Genomic DNA, 20,915 nt, shown 5'->3' on the forward strand with positions numbered 1-20,915 from the left:
TTATTTTTTAAGATTTATTTTATGCATATGAGAGCTGCGGTACAGGCCAGAGGCGTGGGGTGGTGAGAGGATTCACCAGAGACAGAGTGGGGAACAGAACAGGCAGAGTGACTGAAATACACTGCTGAGGGGAGCAGCGGGTGAGTCAGAAGAGGTCTGCTGCACCATGTGTGTCCTCCCTGGCTGGGGATCGAACTCGTGCTGCAGTGGCTGGTGGTTAGCTTCATGGGTTGCGTCTTAACCCCTTGCACCACCAGGGAGGCCCTACTTTTCAATTTTAATGCTTAAGAATATACATTGAACATTGCCCTGGAAGAAGGCAAAACTTACTCTACAAAATAGTCACTAATTTGGCAAATATCTTTTTTCTTAATAAGAAAAATAATATTATTATTCTTTTTGTAAAATGTATTTTGAAGTTCTCCAAGTTGATGTTTGGATATTAAATAAAAGCTTTCTTGCTGTTAGGTTGGTATGCTTAGGAGGTGAAGAAAAAATGAAAGGGTTCTCCTCAAAGCTCAGTTTGCTCTCATGTCATTTGCTATATTTCCTGTCTCTCAAAAAGCCAAGTCCTTAGGTAGGGTCTCCTCTTTGAAACTGGCCTGTTTTGTCTTCAAGGAGAGAAAAGCTGGTGCCCAGGGCTGGCGCTGAAACCTATGCTTGTCAGATATCTGTCATGCTTTCTTGTGAACGCCCTCCAACTCCCCACTGAGCTCCAAGATTAACAAAGAAGGTGTAAGGTACCAGTGGTCAGAGAGCGAGAGCTGTTTTCTATCCAGGCCAATCTGAATGCACTTTGGACCAGCCAGCTTAGGTTTATGTCCTCATATCCAATAAGGACTTGGGTAGAATCATCAGCTCTGAAAGGAGAGACTTTATTAATCCAAGTCAATATTGCCCTTTATTTATTTCCTTTTTCCTTTTTTGTTCATATTCAAATTTCTTCCATGTATTTTACATACTCATTATCTGTAATTCATCTTCCAGTAACTTTCAAGCCTATATAATCTGGTCTTTATTCACAAAAGATCTCTAACATTTTTCACTATATAAACATCAATAATCTCCTGACATTAAGAATTTAAAGGAGAATATTTATTTTCCTTATTTCTTAATAGAATTCTGTACATTGTGAGTTGCCTTATCTGTAAACTCTATATTCTTATTTTCTATAAAAGCATATTTGCCTAATCATCTTCTTATTTCTTTCTCCACTTCATTTCAAGTTATGTAATCAAAAAGTAATACTCTTTTCAACTGCTAATTACAATTGTCTATCACAAAGAAAAAGTAGCATTTTTTTTTTTTACAAAATAGATATTAGGTATATACTTTTCATACAATTTTATATTATTTGCAATAATCCAGTAGCCAGATATTTTGGAATCACCACTATTTAAAGATTGCAACAAGAGCATGACCTCAAAATTTCACATAAATCTATTCTTGAATATTTTCTGCTGTTACCTAATACCCAGGAAGCTGATTTATATGAAAATAGATGCTCACCAATGGATTTGCTTGCTGGTGCTGCTTAAAAAGATATATATCAGCAACCACAAAGGCAGTATCATCAAATTATGGGGATTAATCAATTATTTCAGGCTGCTGTGATACAAACTCAAGTTTGAAGGCATGTAATGGCAATATATCCTCTGTGGAGCTAACTCAGACTTTCCCTCTGTAGTTATTTCTTTCAGTTGCACCACAAAAACTTGATCATTCATCAATTATTGAATCAAAAGTTTGTGAATCTATCTTTGGGCTAAGCCTTTTACAGGTGATGTTGGAATTTTAAATAAAAAAGAAAAGTTTTTTTTTTTTTTGAAAAAAAAGTAATCATAGGAGCCTTTTTTAATAATTATTGTTCTGTTTTTGCTAAGATGCTAAGCCTTTAGCGTGAGAAAATCACATAGATGGTTCTGTATTAACTAGACGTGATGTCTGTCCTCTTCTGTTGCCCTCGAAATAACCTGTTCCTGGTGGTGGAACCTAATGGTTCCAGATGAGTCTTTCCTCATCTCTTTACCAATGAGATAACTTAATTGTGATATACTGTATGTTTGCTTTGGATTCCTTTAATCATATATGTGTATGGACATGTATATATGTATGCATGTGTGTACATGTGCATGTATATGATCATCCCTAAAATGCATGCACATAAAATGAAAGGAAACATATTATGACTGTTGTCCAGATTAGAAAAAAACCTTGAAACAGAAAATTTACACAATTTGCTGTGTGTCACACAGCCAATGAGTGGTGGGTTTAAAAAGAAGGCACTGATCAGCTCTCATTGTAGAAATTATCTAAAGGTGCTAAATACCAGGAGACACCTTATAGCAGTACAAGGAAGGCAATGGGTTTTCTTTTGTTTTTAAGTAAGCATCTTCTTGTGGTCCATTTTCTAAAGTGAGTTAAGATTCTTAGGGGGTATGGTTGATGCCTCTGGTGATAACCATCAATGCTTGCAATTTGTTAATACTGATAGATTACAAACTATATTGTTTATGGCAACAGAGAATACTATCCTATGGCTACAATGAAAGGTGAGCATTTCTATTTGAGATTTAAAATCCACTAAAAGATTCTCTGCCATAACGTAATGGGATAAAGACTGCACACATTAGAGGCTGTCAGTACTAATAACAAAAATGTAAATGCTTGTCCTTGGCCTCCTGCTCAGCCCATCATGTTTTGCTTTGCATGTGGGAGGGAGGACCTCCAGATGAATTTAATGCTGGTGCAATGGATTGCCATGTTGATAGAAGCAAAAACCAGTAACTGCTATTTGAGAGATGGCTGAGCATATAGCAAGCACTTTTACTCTCTAATTCATGCACCAGAAGAAAAGCAGGAAACAGATTCAAAGAAATGAAATGGCCAATGCTGCATCTGAATGGCTCCATGTGTCTGTAACTCACAGGATGTAGTAGCCTGCTGTGGCAAGCTAGAAGGACCTAAGCAAGGGAGGACATCAGGAAAGCAGGAAACACTATTAGTGGCTTGTTTCCTGAAGGGATTTTCTGGTACCGATGTTGGTTGTCTCCTCAAATCCATAGGAATGACTCAGTCAAAATAATAATCCCTTTTATGGGATGGCAGAAGAGTTTGAGAATGCTGTGAAAAGGGAGAATGGTCACTCAGAACAAGGCTTCTCAAATGCTGATGGCTTCAAATGTCCCTGAAACTTGTGAAAATACAATTTCTGGGTTCATTCACAGATCGGGCCTCAGATTCTGCCTTTTTAACAAGCTTCTGGCAGTTCCCATGCTGTGGGTGTTTAGACACTCCAATCCCAGAGCTCAGGATGACCTGAAACACAATGTAGGTGGCTATTATATCCCCAAAAAAGGAACATTGCAACTTCTGGTTGATAATAAAAGCTGTTTATAGCATAAGTGCCTCCAAAAAGCAGAACTATAGCCGAACGTTAACAGCAGGGATTTCCTTTCTAAAATTTAAAAGGTAATATTATTTTTAAAACAGTACCTTTCCCTACAGATTGGATTCTTTAAGAAATTGGATTAAACAGTAAGAATATTATGCTATTTAATGAAGCGTCACTATGTAGTTCATAGTAGACATTTCAGAGAACTCAAAACAGTTTCAGTGGACAAATAAATGGGCTGAAACTCCAGACCCCTCTCTCTACCTCAATGCTACCTCTGTCAGTTGTCTATTTCTTGGGTAAGCTTTAGAGAAAAATCTCTAGACCATAATGACTATGTAAAATGAAAACTCCAAGGGCCTCCCTGGTGGCGTAAGGGTTAAGTCTCAGTGCTATAGCCACTATGGCCTGAGTTGGATCCCTGGCAGAGGAGGTGACCCACATGGCACAGCAGACCTCTCCCGTCTTGCCTGCTGCTCCCTTTACCAGTGTATTTCAATAAATTCACCTGTTCTTCTCCCCACTCTCTCTCTGGTGAATACTCACACCCCCTGCACCTCTGGCCTACACCCCAGTTCTTCTATGCAGAAATAAATAAATCTAAAAAAAAAAAATGAAAACTCCAAGATACATGATCTGTACGTTTCCTTCTATTTCTAAAATGCCATGATAAAAAACAAGTGAATATGCCTTGATAAATCTCCTCTTTAAGGATTACCTCTCCCCCTCTAATGAGATCAGTACTGTTACTTTCTGTTTTGTCAGGGCAACACTCACTCCTCGGTAGCAGAATATTTATTTTAAAAATGCTGACAATGACTCTGAGACCTGATTTTGTTGTTATTTTCAAAATGAAAATGCTCCCCATCAGTCCTTTTAATTGGAAGTAAATTGGTATTAGAAAAGTGATTACTACAGGGGAAAGAAAAGGTAGCTGTTCTTATGGGCTTCACTATCAATAGACTTTCTCTAAAGAGCCCATTCAGAGGAGAGATGCCTGGTGGGCAGAAAACAAGCAGAGATAAGATATTAGGTTCTATTGGTAAGTGAATCCCTTGCTGCCTCATTTACCCAAATAATAAAATGGAAAAGTAGTGCAAATTCCTTTAAGAAAAATAGCCACTATCACAGAAACTCTAGGTCCTCCCTAAACATCACCAAGTGATCGGCCAGGGGTAACTTTTCTTTTTATAGGAAATTAAGACCCATTGAGCATTTATGGGGCACAGTGCCAGATGCTGGGGTTATATAGATGAATAAATAGCATTTCTCGTTCTGCTGGAATTCATTTATAAGCTGTAACAGACACATGTATGTATTCAGTGGCATAGGGGGTAAGTCTCAGAGCCATCACTGAGCACGTATTTAGCAGAAAATGGCATGTGTTCTGTGTTGTGATATGCCAGCCACTGTAGCATAGATGCTTATATAAAATTACTTTAGCTTCACGGCTGTAACTCAATGGTGGAGGTACTTATTCCTTTTTGTCCAGGGAGAAATTTGAGACTTAGAGAAAAAGTAGCAAGGAAAGTAACAGCCAGTACAGCTGCAATTTGAACTCAGGTTTTCTGACACCACAGCTTCCACTTCCTGGGTACAGCACCCCTCAGCCAAACAAGATTAATTCTCTGTGATACTAAGTGCAATGAAGTCAGAAGGAGATGAAACAAAATCTGCTTTGAGAAAGACAGAGAAGACTTGACACTGTGGGACACATGTGAGCTGTGCCTCCAAGATAGCCAATTTTGCCTGGAGCAAAAGGGGATTGCAGGCAGATCCACAGTATCATTTATTCAGCTTCCAGATGACCACAAACACTTGCACTAAATAATAAAAAGATCTGACAGAAATGTATTGAGTTTTGCAAAGCCTTTTTTTTCCTTTATGACAATGTTTTTATCTTAGGCAACTTGGGCTGCTATAACAAAATACCTTAAACTGGGACTCTTATAAATAATAGAGATTTATTCCTCACGGTTCTGCAGGCTGAAGTCCAAGATCAGAGTGCCTGCACAGTCACGTTCTGGTGAGGGCCCTCTTTCTGGTCACGGGCTATCAATTATTCTCCTTATAGCTTCACATGCAGAGAGTGGAACAGAGGAGACAAGCTCTCTTTTGACTTATAGACACTAATCCCATCTCCCCATCCTCTGGTACCATCACACTGAGAAATGGAATTTCAACATATGAATTTTTCCTGGGGAGCAGGAGTGGGGGTGGGGGCATAAAGAATTAGATCATAACAGCTTTTAAAGAGTAGATAGGATTGTAATTAACAATACAGTTTGAAAGACAATAGTCTTTTGATAGGCCGGGAGACCTACTTTATAAAATGTATCTTTTCATTCAACAAATACTTATTTTTTTGGGCCTCCCTGGTGGCACAAGGGATTAAGTCTCAGCACTGTGAAGCTATCCACAGCCACTGCAGCATGAGTTCGATCCCCGGGCAGGGAGCTGACCCACATGGCACAGCAGGCCTCTCCTGTCTCGCCCGCTGCTCCCCTAAGCCATGTATTTCAGTCAATCCACCTGTTCTGCTCCCCACTCTGTCTCTGGTGAATCCTCTCACCCCCCTGCACCTCTGGCCTGCACCCCAGCTCTTATATTCATCAACAAATAAAAATAAATCTTAAAAAAATACTTATTTTGTTCAAATATTTGATGATCATTAAATGAAATGTTGCATTTGCATGAGGATTTATCATTTCAAAATACTTTGTTATAGCCAGAACCAAATAGGAAATCATTTTGAAAATCAAATTCCTCCACTCTCAAGGTTCTTAACAATTCGGTAACAAGTAACATGTAATTAGAAACAACGTAAAGTACAACAAAAAGCAGGTTATTGAATTTTTTTTTAATTTTTTTTTATAGAGGCATGTTTATTTCTTTATTTATTTGTTTTGTTTGTTTGTTCTGTTTATACAAGCACTGGGTACAGTCAGAAGCGCGGGAGGGTGAGAGAATTCACCAGAGCCAGAGCGGGGAGCAGAGCAGGCAGAAGGACCGAAGTACATTGCTGAGGGGAGCAGCGGGCGGCAGGAGAGGTCTGCGCGCCATGTGGGACCCTCCTCAGGTGGCCGGGGAGCAGCCGGGGATCGAACCGGCGCCGCAGAGGCCGCGGGCAGCTTCGTAACCCAGCGCTCAACCGCTGCGCCACCGGGGAGGCTCAGGTTATTGAATTTTAAGTTAATAAGAATGCAATTAACATCAATTTCCTATTGAATGCTAGTAAAGATATTCAAGATTGTGTGCAGCACTTTTAAAATCACAAAATTGGGCCGCCCTGGTGGCACAGGGGGTTGAGCACCACACTCTGAAGCAATCCACAGCCTCTGCAGCACAAGTTCAATTCCTGGCTGGGCAGGAAGCAACCCACATGGCGCAGCAGACCTCTCCTGTCTCGCCCACTGCTCACCTCAGCAGTCTGCCTGTTCTGTTCCCCACTCTGTTTCTGGTGAATCCTCTCACCTTTCATATCTCTGGCCTATACCCCAGCTGTTATATGCATAAATAAATAAATCTTAAAAAAATTAAAACAAAACCACAAAATAAAACAACAACAACAACAACAACAAATGTGGCTTTTCCCCACACAAGATAGAAGAGAGGATGGAATGTATTGGTGATAATGGTTTTGCAAAAGAAATTTTCTCTTGGTGTTTACCAAACTCCTTGGGATTTCCAAATTTGCCAATCCCAATCTTTCAGACATGAAAATCAGAACTACCATAAGAGGAACAGTGGGAAACTATCTCTGAGCCAATGAGTGACGCTCTTAGCCAACCCAATGGCAAGAGGTGAATTTCTCTGGTCCCCAACTCCTAATTTCCAGAAGGAGGTTGGTAATGGTGGCAGGAGCAGAGCCCCATATGGAATTTATAGAGACCAAAGGGGGGTGGGCTGATCTTTTTATGGCTGGATTCTGAACTGCACCTGGTCTCTGCTCACCACCAGAAGGACAGATGGCATTCTGCCAGTGCCAACCAACGCATTTTTCTCTCTAAGTTTTCCCTTTACTCACTTTATATGTAAATAAATAATTTTAAATCATTTTCCTTGTTTCTCTCTGTGAATTTGTTTTTGGATCTTGCCTTGTATTCTGAAGTTGGTGAGTAAGGACTCACAAACACGACCATCCCCTTTCCTCTGGGTTTGCTCGGCACCACTACTTTTCTTTTGTATTGCGCTAGCTCTCCAGTAATAACTTGCTAGCAGGCGTGTGGCAAAGACTCTTAACTTCATAACATTTCTCACTGAAAGTAGGAGGACCCTTTTCACTCACCACATAATTTCATCTTGGAAGCTATAGTGTGGTACATATAACACTCCCATTTAATAACACATTGTTGTTGTAACTATGTGTGGTTAATTTATTTTTCTTTGTATTAGGACTTATTATGTGTGTTTCATTCTCCAGCTTGTTTCTATTATTTTCAGCAGGTCATTAGGGCATCATGCTTATGGAGTTGCTGACACAATGCTAAGACAGGAAAGTGTAGAAAACAATGCCAAACACATGTCACAAAAAGAGATAATTGTACCTTGTAGTAATTATACACAAAACTGAATTAACTTTCAGGGTCTTTATATAGTAGAGAAGGGGAATAGTGAGAACAGCAGAGTATAAAGAGAATGGAATTTAGATCTAAAGTTGCCTCCACTTACATGCTGACACTACCATTTATTCACTATAAGGCCAAGTTAGTCTACTTGTTCTGCTTCCTCTTGGGAAGAGATTTAACTTTTTCTTTCTGTGAAGTTTTTCTAATCCTATGTTTTTTTCTACCCAAACCTTACCTATATTAATACTCTATTCACTTAGAACCTTATTTATATTTTATAAATATAAATACCTTTTATTTTCTTTGTATGCTAAGTTCACAAATTAGACTCTGAAGTTAGGCAGGAAGCATTTTTTTTTAATTATAACTAAAATTATAGTAGATTGCTATAAATATACGTTGGGAAAATTTTCAAAAAATAATTCATTGAGTCAAAAATTGGAGCAGAGGGGCTTTCCTGGTGGCGCAAGGGGTTAAGCACAGCACTGTGAAGTTATCTGCAGCCTCTGCAGCACAAATTCAATCCCCAGCCAGCCAGAGAGCTACACACATGGCCCAGCGGACCTCTCCAGTTTCACCCAATGCTCCCCTCAGCAGTGTATCTCATTCAATCTGCCTGTTCTGTTTCCCACTCTGTCTCTGGTGAATCTTCTCTCTCTCTCTCTCACACACACACACACATACCACCACCGCACCTCTGGCCTGTACCCTAGTTCTTGTATGCAAAAATACATAAATCTTTTTTAAAAAATTGGAACACAGGATTGTTTTTAAGTTGCCATGATAATAAACTTTTCAGAGAAGTGCTTATATTTAAAAAAGTGATTTTCAAAAATACCTAATAAACACTAGGAAATTCACCTATATACAACATCTAAATAAATTTCATTTCCTATGAACATGGAATTCATAGAAAATATAAATAACTTTCTTCTAAGAAATAAGATGATTTTCTCCCTGAAACAACTCAAATTTCATTTAATTGAGTTGTATCAGTTTCTATAAGCAAAAAATAAAATTTAGATGATTATACAAATACCTCAGAAAACCAGAGCTTTAACTGTACAGTTAAAATAAAATCAGAGCTTTGTATATTTTATCTAAAAACATCTGTCTTGAGCCCCAACAATGTTGTCTGCATTATTTAAGGCACCTGTGGGGGGGATTAAAAAAGGGATATGATTTGATTCTTGACTTTCTGAAGCCTCAGCCTAGTAATGGAGGAAAAAATGATGCAAATAAACAGTCACAACACAAGCTGGTAAGTGCTCTAATAGAGCTAGGTGTACATCCTATTATAGAGCAGAAATGCTGGAGAAACTGCAAAACGTCTTATTTTTTTGGAACTGAAAAATAATTGTGAATTATGCTAATAATGAAATCTGGGTCCCTGCTATTATAACTGCCTTCCTTTGAAATGCCTTTACTTTAATGGCTTTGCGAAATAAAGACTGTGACTATTGTAGATAAGCTCTGAAAAGCAAACACTGATTTTAAAAGCAAATGCATCACGGAGACATCAGCTCTGCCAGTGCATTCAAACTGATTTTAGCAAATATTGAAACATTATCTGACACCAAAATGATCTAAACAAAATTATAATAAAATTACCTGTAATTGCACAGTGAAATTTCCCATGGAAAGCTTTCATTTGGGGCTTTTGGAAACAATAGAGTTTTCATTTCTGCTTGGCAGAGTTGTGATCTTTGTTTGGATAAAAAATGTGTGGCATTTAAATAAGACCCTCTTTCCAAAACAGCCAATGGGGATTTGAAGGGGAAACAATTAGACTGGCACAGATTAACTAATGTTATTCTGCTAATTTTCCCATGGACAGTCCCTAAATTTCTGTCTAGGAGACCATATGGAGAGAAGTTAAAAAAATTACTGGTTTTGACTAAAAAGTATCAGGTATCACTGTTGACCTAAAAATATAAAGATTATTTATATTAAGATGGAAAAGCCCAGTAACTTCCTTAGCCTCTAGACTTCCTTAGTCTCTGGCCTCAGTTTCCTTATGAGTAGAGTAGGGAAATAAAATTAAATGTGGGGGCCTCCCCTGGTGGCACTGCAGTTGAGCGCCACACTGTGAAGCTGTCCCCAGCCTCTGCAGCCCAGGTTCGATCCCAGCCGCCGGTAAGGGTCCCACATGGCGCAGCAGGCCTTGCCTGTCATGCTCGTTGCTCCCCTCAGCAGTGTATTTCAGTCAGTCTGCCTGTTCTGTTCCCCGCTCTGGCTCTGGTGAATCCTCTCACCCTACTGTGCATCTGGCCTGTACCCCGGTTCTTGTATAAATAAATAAATAAATTTTTAAAAAATAAATAAATAAATAATTAAATTAAATGCGACCTCCTCTGGGAAATCATTCTCGATCTACCTCTTCTCTTTTTCAACCCCATATATTTCATACTGAGATGATTTCAGGGTGCTTTATTTATAGCTTTATTTCACTTCCTTTACCCAGTAAGGGAGAAATTTCTTTCAGCAACTAGGGAATTTCCAACCCATTTCCCAATCTCTCTCAGCCCCCTCCCCCATGAAACTGTGTAGTAAGATAATTTTCTGAACTAGTAATCACTATTTTTTCATATTTTCATGTTCTCCCATCCTCCCACCATTTAATCAAGTGTAATTATCATTACAAGAAACTGAGGGAATGGGCTTTGGCTTCAAAAACTAGGGTATTTAGATTTTAATTTTTTAATTTAAGTTCAGGAGGTATTGGGACATAAATGTAAGGTATAGCCATAGAGAATAGACATCATCTGTCCTGAAGAAAAGAGAAGAAGAGAATAGCTGAATTAGACACAGGTCTATATACTAAGGATATATCTTAATGCAGGATTGTTCTGTGCACCTGTTTTTCCCAGTGAACTCTGGGAAAGTGGTAGGAACTCCCAACAGAGCAGAAGAAATGATAAGTGGGTGTGAAGCAATGGTTTTGATATGATCTTCTTGAATCCAGTAGAATGTTTCTGCTCCATCTCTTAGTGGCACAGATGTGGCACTGGGGCCTGTGGAACAGGAGGTCTGCCATCTGGATGGAGAAGACAACTTATCACCTTCCAGGTATGGCTCATTGCCCCCTTATACAGCCAGTCTGGATGTGAACAGTGACTCACTAAAATATACACTGGTCTTTACCATACTACACTATGAACATTTCTCTCTAATTAGACTATAAATTCCTTTTTACAAGAATAAATCAGTTTTTATTTTTTGTATCCTCAGTGCCTAAAAGTGCATAAACATACTGAGTATGCAATAAATATTAATTGAGGCAGTGATTTAATGTACCAATATATGTTTAATCATAAATTAGCAAAAAGCCGTGACAGACTATATGAAAATGGGGGGAAAGTTACTGAAGTTGAAAGGCATTTTTTTGGAATGATGAGACTCAAACACAGGGGAAAAAAAAATCACCTCCTATCCAAATTCTTCTGGTCTGTAAATATAACTGTAACACAAGTAACCTTTCCTTTCTCTCTACATAAGAGAACAAAAACAAGGCATATGATTAGCCTAAGTAAAATTTTCCTCTGACTTCACCTCCCTGATGACCATGAGTGAACAATGGTCTTACTGTGGTATTTGGACAGTCTAAAATGTCAATATAAATCATCCCTACTTTTTTTGCTTCGTGGCTTTTATCTATAACCATTTCATAACTTTCTCAAACTTGTGCCCATCTAGCCCACTTTCCTTGTAGACACTCTCTGCCTGGGGTTGACATCTCTGTGATCTCACTAGACGTCTTTAGAGAATGCCCTGTCCCTCACAAACTCCTTTCTGCACAATTGTGAAGGAAAACTCCTTTCTTCCCAAGGAAGCTAAAAATCTCTTTTTCTCTCTTTGAAGTATAAAAGAAAAGGCTTATTCCCATCAGACTAAGTAAATAAGCAATAAAGCTTGAATCAAAGGTGGAGGAAGAGGGCTTTTCAATCCTGCCTGAAGAATGTTTGTATATATGTTGGCTAATTCCTTAGAGAAATTATTTATTGACTAAAATATTTATCTTCTGCAAAAGTAGTGGTTAAAAATAAAGTCATAATATGCCTCACGCAGACAGGATAGAAAGACTCAACACATCATTATAGGTAAATGTCTAAAGGTTTTGCACACAGAAACTTTACCTAGAAATAATAAAATCAGGGTAAATAAATATAGGGGATCTATTTTATTTTTTTGCTATAGCTATTTTAAAAATCACCTGTCAATTATTTGTAAGTATAATTCCTGGAAGTCCACCTCCTTCTTATTAAAAGACAAATCAAAAATTCTGTAATCTCCAAATCAATGACTCAGTTGAGGTCAGAGTCATAAGAGTGTTCTAGGCAAATGCTGCCCTAATTGAGAAGCCTGATGGGTATCTTCCAGAAGAAGTCAGATTTGATATATACATTAAAGACATGAAAAACAATAGCAAAGTCTTTCCCAGGGTTTTAATGAAAAAAAGAGTCAAGTGTGAGAATAACCATCTATTTTATAAACTGGTGAAAAATTTAATTGACTCTCAGCAATATATGGAAGGTATGTAAATATGTGCAAACAACCACAGACTGAAAAACTACTTTTCAAAGGAAAAGTAGAAAAGGTGGTAACGGGAAAGAATTGCTAAAACAAAATCAAAAGAATTTAATTCTCACTAGTTCAAATCATATAGTTGACATTTTTCCTCTTTGTGATTGCATTTTATTCAGTTTTAGATATCTCTCAGCAAATCCTGAACCATTAAAATGTCCCTTTTAAGAGAAAAAGGGGCTTAACAAAGCTGAATCATGAATAAAACTTTATCTTACACTTCCTTTAACCTGATATTGAATATTTGATGCACAACCAAACCAATACATCTGCCCTTCCTTTAAATTAAACTGAATGCAAAGGCAAATTTAACTGCTTTTAATTACCACTATTTTTGTTGTTGTTCTTCCTCTTTTTTCTTTCTCTTTGATTATCTGGCTTTTCATATCTTCATTGCTGTTGAGTAGAGAGGATTTCAATAAATATTATGACTAAAGAGCTAATAGGTGGCTTTGGATTGCATTTGGAATTTTCTTATGTACTGTTCATATGTTATCATATAATTTGAATCATAGTGAGTAGTAAATATTTAAGTGGTAAGCAAGCTATCTTAATGGTTGAGCACAAAGACTTTGAGGTAAACTGTTTGAATGAAAAACCCCAGCCATGAAAAGCACTAGCTCAGTGAATATGAACAAATTTAACCTCTCTCTGATTCTGTTTTTAAATTTCAAAATGAGCTTGATAATGATAATACCTGCCTGCTGAGGCATTGGGTGAAATAAATAAGTTAAAACTTGCAATATGCTTAGAAAACTGTCTGGCACATAGTAAATAAAATATAAGCATCTAGCTCCATAAATATCAATTACTAACTTAAAGCAATGTCAGCTTTCTCTCTCAAGTGATCATCTTGGTGGAAATAGTAACCAATTAAAAATTCCAGTTTGGGACTTTATAGCAATGACAAATAAACTTCTACTGAACTTCTACCATGTGTATTATATCAGCTGGCACTAACTTAAATTATTTAATTGGTATGTCTGGCTTTATACATGTTTTTGCATACATAAAGCATAGATAGTTCAACTCTTCAATTGTAAATGACATTCAGTTGAAAATTTTCCCTCAGCATTATTTTTATATCTATTTACACTTAAACATATAGATGCAGGGCATATAGATGTAGGTAGCCCAGGGGTTGTCTTAGCGCTATGACTGCTACAGCCTGAGTTCAATCCCTTGCCAGGGAGCTAATTCATATATGGCATAGCAGACCGCTTCTGTCTCTCCTAATGAGCCCCTTAGCAGTGTATTCCAGTAGATCCTACTCTTCTGCTTCTCTCTCGCCCCCTGCAACTCAGGCCTACACCCCAGTTCTTCTATGCAAAAACAATTAAACATATAGATCTAGTTAATTCATGTTTACTATAAATAACTACCTTTTATGAATAAATGTTTATCTGTTATTACTAAGGGACTTTTATATATCTTAATCAAAAAAGTGATGAGTACTTATGTCTATCTTCTGCAGATATGATAAAATTTCTCTGTGATGAAAGCGTAAATATGTATTTACTATATCATTTGGGATATACATCTTTGATTTCAATAGTTCCAAATTCTGCTTCAAATGCACTTATCAATATACTGAGTAATCAACTTAACTTTACCAATCTGATATGCATGAAGTATTTTATTATCTATTGCATTCTCTTAATTATTAGTAAAATTAGGTACATGTTCGCATTTCTGTTTGTCTTGTAGCCTTCCACTCTGAATATCACCTAATCAAATCTTATGCATCATTTTCTTGGAGTGGCTATCCCTCTATTAATAGTTTCCATAAGGTTATTAATTATTAAATCCTCATATACTTTATATGATAAGTATAATTTTAGACTTGACTTATCATTTTGACTTAATTTATGATGATTTAGTTTCTTCCTATAATTTTATTTATTTGTTTGTTTGTTTGTTTTAAAGATTTATTTATTTATACAAGCACTGGGTACAGTCAGAAGCGCAGGAGGGTGAGAGAATTCACCAGAGCCAGAGCGGGGAGCAGAGCAGGCAGAAGGACCGAAGTACACTGCTGAGGGGAGCAGCGGGCAGCAGGAGAGGTCTGCATGCCATGTGGGACCCTCGCCGGTGTCTGGGGATTGAACCCGGGCTGCAGAGGCTGCAGGCAGCTTCGCAGCCCAGCACTCAACCCCTGTGCCACCAGGGGAGGCCCTCTTCCTATAATTTTAGTTTATTGTAGTCTAAATTTTCAATGGTTTCACTTGTTATTTCTGATTTCTATGCCTTTAAAAAAATTTTTATACCCAATAACATTAGGAGAAAAAATTGTTCTAGACTTTCTTCTCCTTTATAATTCAGAAGTAAATATGTCTGTTTCCTTATATTCAAAAATGAAAATAACTGTGCCCATTTCATGAGGAAGGTAGGAAGACTGATTGAAAATTAATGGCCAGGACTTTACTTTACTGGCACATACATGGTAAATTTTCAATAAATGTTAGTTACCATTTCATTCCATTGCCTAAAGATTCCAACTAGCAGAAAGCTAAATCTAAGTTTCAGAGACCTTAAAGGAGAAAAGATCTGGGAAAAGTACATTAGAAAAAAATTAGTAGGAACCAAAAGTTTATTTTCTCCATAAAATACTCACATCTCCAAATAAAGGACATGATTTAGCATCCTTGGGCCAAAGAAGACAGCAAACTGGGGCCTCCCCGGTGGCGCAGCGGTTGAGCGCTGGGTTGCGAAGCTGCCCGCAGCCTCTGCAGCGCCGGTTCCATCCCCGGCTGCTCCCCGGCCACCACAGGAGGGTCCCACATGGCGCGCAGACCTCTCCTGCCGCCCGCTGCTCCCCTCAGCAGTGTACTTCGGTCCTTCTGCCTGCTCTGCTCCCGGCTCTGGCTCTGGTGAATTCTCTCACCCTCCGGCGCTTCTGACTGTACCCAGTGCATGTATAAACAAAACGAACAAACAAATAAATAAATAAATAAAACATGCCTCTATTAAAAAAAAAAAAAAAAAGTTAAAAGAAGACAGCAAACACATTTGATTTACATGGTGTCCACTAAAAATGATGAAAGTGGAGTGCTTTCTTACTGCACATCTTTAAGGAAAAAGTAAATGTATCAATGGAATATAGAAACTTACTAAAAGGATAAGAATTTTAGGGGAATTTTAAATGAATTATGAGCTCAATGAGTGAAAGGAAAATGAACATCAGAGAAATTTGCTGATTAATGACTTAAATAAAATGAATTAAAGGACAGTTCTTAAAATCTGAAAGCAAATACTAAATGTTAAATTTCAGCTTACAAATGTGAAGCTAGTTAATTTCACTTTTCCTTTTTAAATGCTAATAGAAGTTTATCTTTTACTAGCATATCTATAAGGGGAGAGTAAATATTTCTATCATAAGGTCACATGACTTTTATCTGTCCCAGTAAATCTGCTCATTAATATTCACTCAACACCACCATCCTTTGAGCAGGGAGTCACATGACTATGACTTGTGTTTCAAATATATTAGTTATAAATCTTTCCATAGATCTTTTAAAAAGAAATAGCCAACATCCCTTGTCAGATTGAAATAAATCTATTTTCAAAGTATTTATTCTCTTTTTAAAGGATGGCTTTTTCTTCCATTTCCCCATTAAAAAAAAGTTTAAGTTGACTGAGATTCAATTTCTGGCTATTTGGATATCATAGCAAGCAAGCAAAGGGCACTGAATCTAGTATGGGAATCTGCACACACACGGCATAAGCATATATTGTTGGTTTTTTTATTTTTTTTATTTATGCATATAAGAACTGGGGTGCAGGGCCTCCCCGGTGGTGCAGTGGTTGAGCGCTGGGTTGCGAAGCTGCCCGCGGCCTCTGCAGCGCCGGTTTGATCCCCGGCTGCTCCCCGGCCACCGGAGGAGGGTCCCACATGGTGCGCAGACCTCTCCTGCCGCCCGCTGCTCCCCTCAGCAGTGTACTTCGGTCCTTCTGCCTGCTCTGCTCCCCGCTCTGGCTCTGGTGAATTCTCTCACCCTCCCGCGCTTCTGACTGTACCCAGTGCATGTATAAACAAAAAAACAAACAAACAAACAAACAAATAAATAAATAAAAACATGACTCTATATAAAAAAAAAAAGAACTGGGGTGCAGGCCAGAGATCCGGGGGTGGGGGTGAGAGCATGCTCCAGAGACAGAAAGGGGAGCAGAATAGGCAGATCTACTGAAATACACTGCTGAGGGGACTAGCAGGCAAGACAGGAAAGGTCTGCTGTTCCATGTGGGTCAACTCCCTGGCTGGGGATCGAACTCATGCTGCAGTGGCTATCAATAGCTTGATAACACTGAGACTTTGACCCCTGTGCCACCAGGGAGACCCCAATTCTTGCTGAATTGAGGTTTCTGACCTGATTATGCCTGGAGGAGTGCCGGAAATTAACCATGGTCAGAAGACCAGGATGTACTAGGGTCAAGATAACTGAGAGTGTGATAAGTTCTGGGGGCTGAACATGAATACTAGGAGCCTGGACTGTGATGGGCTATTCTGATGGGCTGTTTGCTTATGACTGTCTAAATCATCATAAATAGAGCAGCTCAAGATGTTAGAATAATTGTTTGAGGGTTATATGCCCATGGTTCTTAAATGGCTACCCAGGTTTCTGAATAAAGTATTTCTTATAGATCCTATCCTATAGATTTATCTGTAGGATAAATCCTATAGATGTGTAGGATAAATCCTATAGATAAATCCTATAGATATCCTATAGATTTATCCTATAAAGTATTTCTTATAGATCCTATCTTCCTAGTGGCTTTCTGTGACAGGTAGCTCCAAGAACCTGGCCTATTCCAGTAATAGTAGTTAGTATTATTGTTCATGAGTTATTTACTATGAGGATAAAATATATAATTAGAGGTGATGAAAAGTATAAACAAACATTTAAAACACTACAAAATATTAGATGTAAGCATTGTTTCTAAAATGAATCCCTATAGTCTTACAGGTTTGGTTTTGTTGTGCTTTATGGCAATAAGAGATCTATTTGCCTTCCTCCTAATATGCTCTTGTACAGTTAAGAAGACTCTCATTTGCAGACTATCCCCTCCCCTGTTACCCTCTCCTACCTGCATGCCTAGACCAATCCTAACCAATCCACAAACAATATTCAGAAGTGATCCACTAATATAGGTGGAAACTAGAACTGACTGTGATGCCTTTCAGTCTGGTATCCAGGGAATCAGGGGTGCCACATGTGTGATCTACTTGTCAATCAATATAGACTCCTCTGCCTTCTTCACATATGCTTTCCCTATAACTATAGTTGGATTCCCTTTCCAACTCATGATTTAATTGCATTTTTTCACCCAGTGTGCAAATATGAGGACTAAATTCTTGCCTAGATTTTGCTATTTTCCTCTCTTGCAGGGTCACTTAATTTACTGTGCCTCTGAATTCTATTTGAGCTCCAGTGTAAATAGACCTGCATCTACTAGCTTCAGAAGAATCCCCCAGCCTTCTTTTTCTCCTCCACTTATGTCTCTTATAAAATACCTGCACATCAGACCACTTTTGCAGCTTCCTACTTTAATATGTTCTTGACCATTATAAGTTTATGCCTAGGAGAAATCTGTCCTTAGATACAATTCTCATATATGAATACTTGAATGATTCTATACTATGGCAAGCCTCTCCTGCTTTTCTTTTTATTATGCTAAATTGTTTTATTTATTTTTTTCCTTCTCCTTTCCAGTGAGTTTCACTGGAGACATCTGACTCTATCTGGAACATGTTTGTGATGAATCAATTCAAAATATATTTCTACATTTTCTCCAAAAATCAATTTGTGTAAATCACTTGCTGGTGGATTGAAAGTGGCATTGGAAAGAAAGAGAGGAATCAAGGTTGACTATACTTTGGGCAAAAATTGGTGTGTTTGTGGTGCCATGGGGCAGACTGGAGAAAAAGCATATTTTAGTGGGAGAAGAGGCATAAATTCTCTTTAGATTATGCTGCCTTTAAGATAACCTATTGAAAATCCAGTGTATATTGTAGGCAGCAAGATGTACCAGGAAGAATGTCAAGAAATGAATCAAAATATGGCACTCTTCAATATCCACAAATTATGACTCCAGCATTCATCAGCATCATGTAATGATACACATGAAACGATTTTATAACAAAAAAGAAAACACAAACACGTTCCTAGTTAAATCTTCATAATGCTATCTATTATAGTCTCCAGCAGTTCATTTTTTTCCTAAAATATTGTGTCTTTCCCTAACAAATAAGAAATCACATTGAGAAAAGACATAGGCCAAAAAATGCCTGTATTATTTAATGCCAGATTCAGTCCCTTACAGCATTTAAATTATTAACATTAGCATCAAAGCCAATGTCCAGAGACTGCTGTCTGCTCACAACTTCATTATTCAGCTCAACTCTATAAAATGTTTCCAGTGTAAAATGAACAATCTAGATTATCTGCCTCCTAGACCCCAAATCATTCTTTCTCTGATCTCTAGGGTACTTAAAGAGTACAGTGTTTGAGGTTGAGAGGTTGTGAGTTTGCCAGAGGGTATCTCATAGTCTGTTAAATGGCCTTTGGGAATCTGCCTCTTCCCTTCCTGAGACTTCAAGGCCATAAGAGTTTCTTTCTCTCTGAAAACAAATGAAAGAATGAAGTTGTTACCTGGTATGTTCCATTCCAGAAAACAGTCTCTGCAAAAAAGAAAAATCATAAAAGTCATACAAAAATTATCCCAAAGTGTTAACTTTTGATTAAAGAAGATGATTAAAAAGAGATTAATAAAGTCAAATTCAATTATTTGAGAAGATCCACTGTTCAGTAAATTTAATTACATAGATGCATGATTTGATATTAATATGAGTAAATTGCTACAGAAATGTGTTTTCTCTTGAAAGGGATTGTAGGTAAAGTGGTTGCCAACACCAACATCTCTGGCATCAGACACTTGGGTTTGAATCCAGATTGTATTATTACCAAGCTGCGTAATTTGGGCCAAGTTTTAAATCCACTTCTATATATGTAAGGTTATAATCACTTTAATAAAAATTTCCTCAGAGGGTTATTTAGACTACAGAATACTTAAATAATTTAACAGGGAACTAAAGCACATAGAACAGAGAAAATGGCACATAGGGTGCCCTCTGTCAGCTAAGCCTACATATTACTAACAATTCTCTTTCTCACTCTTAACTCTCTAATTTGTATCCCATACAAGATGTTAATACTCATTATATTATATGTGGTCCAAGAGATCCTTTGAAACCAAGAAATTCTCAATTAGGGGCACAGAATTCTGAACTTAAATGTTCATCCTCATTTAGTGATAGCAATGTAATTAGGCAGAATATTGTGGAGAGGTAGGAAACAATCTTAATGTCTCTTTGGTAATATAATCATTGTCATTTTGCCTTTTACTTCCCTGATACAGATGTTTCAATGATAAATTAAGTAATATCTAAAAACTTTTGTGCATCCAATAAAATTATGCACCTGTATGTATATATCCTTTCCATGCTAAACACTATGCAGAGTGGGGTGTGTGTGTGTGTGTGTGTGTGTGTGTATACCTCAGTTCTCATAGCAAACTTATACTTCCCCAATGTCTCATCAATGAGAGGCATGGTTCTTGGATTTGATTCCAAATCCCTACATATGGCAGTATTTTTTAAAGATTTATTCATTTATAATATAAGAACTGGGGTGAGAGGCTTCAACAGAGACAGTGGGGAGCAGAACAGGCAGATCTACTGAAATACACTGCTGAGGGGAACAGCAGGCAAGACAGAAGTGGTCTCCTACACCATGTGGGTTAATTTCCTGGTGGGTCAGAGATTGAACTGGTGCTCAGTGGTTGGTGATAGCTTGCTAGCACTGTGTCTTTAACCCCTGCATCACCAGGGAGGTTCATACTGGGTATTAATTTTTATTCCAAGTTTCTTGAAAGCAAACTGAAGTTCAAAGAAGGAAACTAAATACCCAAGGTATGAAACTAAAAAAGCAGTGGAACCAGGTTTCAGACCCATGGGCAGAAGAGCTAGCAAGCCACTTCTCCAAAGACACAGGGATGTCCAACAGGCACATGAAAAAAAATATTCATCATCACGTATCATCAGGGAACTGCAAATCAAAACCAAAATGAGATACTACGTCACAACTTTGAGAATGACTCATATCAGAAAGACCAGAAATAATAAGTTTTGACAAGGATGTGGAGCAAAAGGAAAATTTATACATCGTAGGGAGGAATGTAGACTTTTCCAGATTCCATGGAAAACAGTGTGGTGGTTTCTCAAAATATTGAAAATGGATCTACATGTGGTTTTAGCAAATCCACTCCTAGATAGCTAACTAAAGAATGCAAAAACACTAATACAAAAAGAC

The sequence above is a fragment of the Talpa occidentalis genome, unplaced genomic scaffold, assembly GCF_014898055.3.
Source record: "Talpa occidentalis isolate TD23 unplaced genomic scaffold, MPIMG_talOcc4v2.1 talOcc4.9, whole genome shotgun sequence".
In the NCBI taxonomy this organism is placed as follows: Eukaryota; Metazoa; Chordata; class Mammalia; order Eulipotyphla; family Talpidae; genus Talpa; species Talpa occidentalis.